Consider the following 7,321-nt stretch of genomic DNA (forward strand, 5'->3'; position numbering starts at 1 on the left):
GCTGGCTCGGACAAGAGTGCAAAAATAATTTAGTCCGCGCAGGGTTAAGGGTTTATGGTAATTTAAAACCGGTATAGTCGCGTCCACCACCGACACACACTCATACAAACGCGCGCGCGCGCTCACACGCACACAGGCTACGATTCTACCTGCTCCGTTTGCTCTCGCGGGCCGTCCTCGGAGAGCAACAGGATATTCGTTCTCGGAAAACGCCCTCTTGTACCGGGAAAAATTTTACCGACTTTCGTGGGAGCTACCGGGCGACGTTGGTCGGTGTTTTCGAGTTGAAGAGATCATCGTATTACGTCCGTTTGATCCCTGGATCTCCTCTTTCGGTGTTATCGTCGAAATTCGCTGACAAGACTGTACAGGGTCGTGCAAGCTCGGACACGTTTCCCTAACCTCCTCTTCCTCCACTTCCTCCTCCTCATCATCATCATTATCATCACCCGCCTCCTCCTCCCCCTGTTCTTGGCCACGACAAAAAAAAGAAGACGCCTCCTCTCCCGCACGTTCCACGGCTCCGCACGATTCGGCACCGAATCATACGTTGCGCCGTGTGCATACAGCGCGCGAGACTTTTTGCACAATTTCTCTCGGAAATCTTTGCATAACCACGATCGCATCCAGATGTGGCAGCGCGGGCACCAGCCGCGCAGGTTAGAGCGTAATATTTATAGACTCGCCGGGACTCTTTTCTCGCGCGAGATCAGGCGCGTTACGGCGCCCGCGCTTAAACATCAGCCAGTCGCTTCGCAACCGCGAAAATTAATCGACGCCACTGCGAGCCGGGTGGAACGCGCGCCGTCTTAATGCCGATGGCAAATGAGATTCTGATGATTTCTTATATGAGACACCAAGTGTGTCCCAAGCTGTCCATTTACATGCGAATCCTGCGACGCAGAGGTCGGTTGCTTAGTACACAAGGAAATTATCATGATTGGAGAAGGAGAATGGGTCAAGTGTGATATCAGAGTCGATTGCCAATTGTTTGCTCAAATAACAAGGACACCAGGCTATTTATTTTGACAAGGAGTCTCCTCTGCTCCTTCGAGACGTCGTTTAGAATCCCGCTGCTTTGCCACGTCGCTTTTCACTACGTCTCGTACGATCTCCTCGGGTTACGACAGTGCGTTTCGTTTTGTTATGGTCGGAACTGTTGGCAGGGAATGTACCAGGTCGTGCAGGCTGGGACACGTTTTCCTAACTCCCCTCTTCCCCCGTGCCCCTTGGTACTCCTCCACCTCCTCCACCGCCAGCACCCTCTCTCTCTCCCCCCAACCCCTTCTTTTTGCCGTCCCTTCCCTTTCTTCGTCCCTCTCTTTATCTCCTCGCGGAGAGCATTGAGGACGAAGGGACCGGAGGGACGCTGCTGAGGCAAACTCGTATAAGAAAGAGACGGGGGAGAGAGGTTGGAGCGAGCGAGTAAATGGTACCCTCTGTCCCTCCTGCTCTATCCTCCAGTCGCTTTCCCTTCCGCTCACTTCACCTCGCCCTCACCTCCTCGGGACAGTGGACGAGCGGAGCATTATAACTCGGGCCGCCCCTCTCTCTTTCTCTTTCTCTCTCTCCTTCGCTTGTGCAGTCTTTCTTTCCCCTCATCGTTGGTCCCTCACCTCTCACGTCCCCCTTTGCCGTCCCTCACAGGCCACTCTTGCCCCCTGCGCGCGAGCCTCCTCTCCTCTCGTCTTCTCTCTCGCCTCTTCCTCTCTTCTCTCCTCTCCTCGCAACCGCTGCATCACGACGAGATGCAGGGACACGCGGCTCCGCTTCTCGCGAGTAAAACCGTCCTTGATCCCCGGGCCACGCTCCATACGATACGAGAGGCATGGAGAGCCTCCTCTACCCGACTCTCCCTCTTGTTCAGCACGTGGTCACCACTGACGTCACGAGGCGCACTGCTCGACCGCGAGCGTCGTCACGAGAAGCTTAAGTCGGCTCCACACTGGAGTTCGCGGCTTCACCATCGGCTACCACGCCGATCGTCATCGACATAAACATCTCGAAGAGCAGAGTTCGCGAGCTCTCAATAACCTTGGTCAGTTCATCGAACATCATTCGCGCTTCGTAGAATACCGTATATTATAGATAACACGTTAAAGAGAATCTCGCGTAGCTAGATATCAAAATCACACACAATATACACTGAAGTCTGATTACGCTGATGCAACTTTTATCCCAGTTTCGGAATAGCGTGAAAACCTGAAAATGATGCGAAGCAAGGTGTGTGTACATGTATAGATGTGAAGTCAGCATTAGATCTCGAGTACTGCGTATGTGATACGCATTGCTGCATACGCGCACACTGTCTGTCACGGGATGCGTATCATTACGCGGTCCCCGGTGTGTTGTTACCTGCGCAACCGATAATTATCCCAACAGCGTAATGGCAATAATTCCCGATGGTGACGCGCGTATATTGGTGACTCCTTGGAGTGAGCCGTTGCGGTAATCGCTCGTTGGAGTTCTTTTTCTCCTCTTTCACCTTTTTTCAGCACAGCTTGGCGAGAACGCGCGAGAAGAGTAAATAATAATTGGATCGTTTTACGCAATATTTACGCGACAAGTGGCGTGTTCTACAAATGTGGAAACCTGCATCATGAGAATTTTAGAATTACTCACAATGCGAACGATAAGTCCAACGACGGCGGGTACCACTTGGCTTCGTGTTGCGCAGTGGAAATTTTGGCTGGCGATAATGCGCGTGTCAAAACCGCTGTGTTTTACGAGACGTTTGCTTTTTGTATCAGCCAACGGTTGTTTGGTTGGAAAACGTGTCAGTTGCGTTATGTGCCATTGTTATCGGAACGCAGTGAATACATACGAGTATGGCTATCTCGGAAGCATCTCTTTATTTGTATCATAAAACTGTCCACACACATCAACCCTGCGGTTCATCCTCCATCTCTTCCTCTATCTTTGACGATTAGTCGTATAGCCGACAGTCGTAGGTGATTTATTACGCCTCCATTTTATTATCATTGACCAAAGAGAACTATATTTCTTTCGTCAATATCGCTTGCGTATTACGTAGGATATTTTATATGTATCCAGAACTTCCTTCAGAGGCGTTGCGAGCCTGATATCGGAGACTGCATTTGAACGTCGAGCTTCGCGATTTGTCGATCGGAGCGAAAAATGTGCACGGCAGGAGCGGATTGACGGGAACGCGCGGACGAACGTCGAAGACTCCGGGCGAGAAACTCGGACGTGGCGTGAGGAATCCGCGGAATCGCATCATTGTCGCGCGCTCGCGAACACGAAGGAGAGAAGCCGCGAGGAATGATGAAACCGCTTGACGCAATACACCCTTCGGTCGCGCATAAACCGTTCCAGGTGTTCGCGTGGGAGAGGCAAATTGCGCCCGCGCTTATTGACAATAATTTATCTCCGCATCCCTCTCGCGTCGCGCTTGACGACCGATAAATTATCGTTCAATTTCTTTCGTGAGTACCACGTCGCGGTTGATTCCGACGCGGCACTCCACGAAGCGTTTCGCGATTCGATCCGAGTCAACCGAACTGGCTCCTAATGGGCTCTTGATCGGTCATTCCGACCGAATTGAAATTTCGATGCCACTTTTTGACCTCGATATTCCATTTAACGTCTACTCTGATACACTCTGGAGCCTACATTAAACTCTTTCGGTTCTATTTAACTCACCAACTTTATCGGTTCTCTTCAGGACCTACAAGTGGCATTTTGTGCGTTCTCTGCCGTTCAGAGGTGCCAAACTAAATGAGACTGTAGTTTCCACGTGTTTTAGACCATACACCGATCTCTCAGAATATACAGATGTTAGAAAGTTCAGATCGAAAGTAGGGATAAAATGTTGACTCGGCAAGTAACTTACTTGGAACGTCCTGAAATTATTTCATTGAATTCCAGGCAAGCCCCAACGGGTGTTTCTCTTAAGGCTAATTCTTCAATAATACTTTGAACTTACATTTAAATTTTGCTCTTACAGTGCTTGACATGATAAAGCTGAGTTTAAACCTGAATGTACTACTATTGAAAAATTGGCTCTTATTCGTTACTCTTAACCCGCGTTGAACGACTCGTCTCACTGAACATTTGGTGACATCAATCGCACTCGACAAGACACATAGATGTACCGTTTTCGCGCGAGCTGTTCTCGTAATAGCGATATTATTATAGCAAATATTTGCCTTCGTTTGCGCGTTCTTTTTCTCCCCGCTCAGCTCGACAGCATCTCGATCGTGGAAGTCCCGAGCGTCTCTCTTGTGGCGTGGCCGCTACGGCGGAGTAAACGTGGCGTGGCTGCGAGCGCGAGACAGTAACGGTACCGTCAGTAATTTATTCCCGCTCGATGCTGGAAAGCCAGCGTGTACGCTAAGCGAGATGCGCCTCGCGCTCGCCTCGTAGTCGCCGCTGACGCCGTCGATGATGCCCTGCCCGGCCTGGCCGCGTGCGCGTCTACTTTCTCCAAGGCCTCCTGTCGATCGGTCGTTCCAGCTTGCACGCCGTAGGCGCGTCCTCTACGTGCCTCGCATGAAACGCGCACCCCTCGCTCGCCGTGGCGGAATAATGACAATATACGCGATAACGTTTAATGGCCGCGGCCGCGAGATAAATCCACGGCGGTCTGGCTGACGCCGATGGTCTCTCGACGCCTCTGCCGGCGGTTTGGCGGTTTGCAGCCGCGGAATCGCGTGCATATTCATGCGAGTCCCTCGACACCGTCGTCATCGTCGTCGTCGTCGTTCGTGTTTACGGTACAGACGCGGTCGCGCGAGTCACTGGAAAATCGGATTTACGAGCTGCGCTTTTCCCGCGCTTGCACTCGAGGATAATATCAAGTTCCGATGGTGCAATCGACTCAGAAAACGACCGGGTGATTTATGAGCGCGGACGAACGTTCTCAAAAGATAAACACGAAAGACAGGTACGATGGCAATGCAGCGGCGACGCGCTCGAAGGTGTTCCACTAACCCGTCGCCGATGAACCGCGAGTTGTATCGCGACCGTGGTTTCTGCCGGCTCCATTGAAACGTATTAATTCAATGATAGATCTCTCTTCTCGCTGGAAAGTCGCTTGTCCTTGCACTCCCCGTTCTAATCCCCGCGTCGAAATCCTTGATCGCGTGGGCGTGAGGAGGGAGCAAGGGAGGGTAAGCCGTTGGCGGTTTCCCGACGAGTCGTCGAATCGAGCGGGAACACGCTCTTTTTTCTCTGTCTCTTTCTCTCATTCTCTTGAGGGAGAGCCGTGAGGCAGGTCGGACCGTCGCGAATTCAACGAGTTTCTTGCGTTTCGTAAAGCCAACAACGAGTTCGAGCCACCGAGTGCCACCTAAACAAAGGCCCGGTAGATCGTGGCGTGTTGCGTTATGGGTTTATATCTCGGGACCACGGTGGTGTCGGCGATGGCGATGGTGTGTTGGTGTTGGCGGCGGCGGTGGTGGTACGTACGGAACGTACGAGAAGCACGTATATAGGCGAGAGCTTTAGAGATTGTAGGCTTGGTGTTAGGGAGCCCAAGGCCAACACCTGCATCATACCCCACCATCGATACTCCAACACCGACGCAGCGAGCGTACGCGCGTTGCTCCGCGGACAGGGGGGAAGTGTACCAATACCAGTTCGTTCTCTTAACTACCATTAAATATACCGACACTTTGTCCTTCTCCTTGTCTCTCTCCCTTTCTTTTTGTCTCTCCGTCTGCTCGCTCCGTCGAGGGCCACGCCGATAGCACGGCGATGCGGACAATTTATCGTTTCATTCCGGCGAGTCTCAGACGGCAAGTCGGGAAAATGGCAAGACGTGCGTCGCGATAACGAGATGACCGAACGATACATTTGCGGATGGGCGTTGGGATTGCGCCGTTACGCACGAAACGCGCACGATATTTAGACCACGCTTATTAAAACGGTGACCGCACCAACTGTCGCCGCCGTCGCGGAGGATTGCATTCTTCCTTACGCGATAGTTCCAGGAAGCCGGGTACAACCGCGTAAGGAAGCGGATTACCTCGGGAAATAACTGTAATGTAATTTCGCTCCGTTAATCGCTCATCGCGCGGAGATCTTTTGATTCCTTCGCAAAACGCGGAGACTGCAGCGAGAGCGCGCGTGTATGTGTTGGTGTTGTAATGGAGCTCGAGGGCAGAGCGATGTTACGCTGTTCTTGTTCAGTACAACAAAAACGAAGGCAGAAATGAGTCCGGCAGGAGGCACTAGGTATACCTGGTAGCAGTATTCCTTGTCCATTCTCTCTCCCACTGGGCTCGCATTTGCGTATTAAGACGCGGTTGCCAACAACAATGCTTCCCAACTACCTGCTAGTTTCAGGTGCTTTCAAGTTTCTACGCGATATTCGCCACATGGAAAGAGTCCTAAAGTAGTATCGGTTCTCGGATTCATTGTTACTCCGAGGACGATCTTACGGTCGTCCTCGGGATCCCAGGGGGTCTCGGGATGGACTCTTCTTGCTCTTCCTTTCATAGCCTACCTCGACGGTTCTCCTTGTCGCAGAAGTTTCTTCAACCTGCCTGCCTGCCTGTGCGCATTTAGCAACGTTTTCCCTTTCGCTTCCTACGCATCTCTTGGCGGACGCGGAAGGCGCGGGACAGGGAGAAGCGAAAAAGAGGGCTGGTTTGTTCGCACGCGACGGGGTAGGGGCGGGTGAAAGAGGACGAGGCGGAGGAGGCATCGACTGACCGCGCGCGTTTGCGTGTCCTGCACTTTATAGTGCAATACGTTACGGGCGGCGTGGGCCGACGTATCTGCCCAGCTGTCTTGGGCGAACCCACGTCCTCTTCCTCGGGTACGGCACAGCTTAGCTCTCGACTCGGTCCAACTCTCCGCGGTAGCACAACTCTGGTTCCAGTTGACCAGTTTCTCTCCGAGCGGTCCCTCCGTCGTCGGCCAGCCGAGCGTTGGCCAGCCAGCCAGTCAGCCAACCAGCCGTGCTCGCGATGGCATTGATGTGGTTCACCGAACGGCGAAAGTAATGCACCGTGTGTACACACACGTATGCACACGTGCACATGCGCGCGTGCATGCACGTATGTGCACACCACGGTAAACATACGCGCGTGCATGCACACGGTCATAGTGGTCGGTGCACACCGCCGATACACAACACAGCACGCGTCACCGGCTCGTTTCTAGGTTACTACGAATGCGTAAAGACGACGGTGGAGACGCGGTTGTACGTCGCGCCTTTCGCCGCCGATTACCGCCTTCGCCGTGGCCGCGCCGCTCCCCGTCGTTTCCTCACACACTCGGGGGTATTTCTCTCTCTCTCTCTCTCTCTCTCTCTCTCTCTCTCTCTCTCTCTCTCTCTCTCTCTCTCTCTCTC

Source organism: Odontomachus brunneus, unplaced genomic scaffold (genome assembly GCF_010583005.1).
Source record: "Odontomachus brunneus isolate Ranch 3 - 2012 unplaced genomic scaffold, Obru_v1 Obru_scaffold_050, whole genome shotgun sequence".
NCBI classification, from domain to species: domain Eukaryota; kingdom Metazoa; phylum Arthropoda; class Insecta; order Hymenoptera; family Formicidae; genus Odontomachus; species Odontomachus brunneus.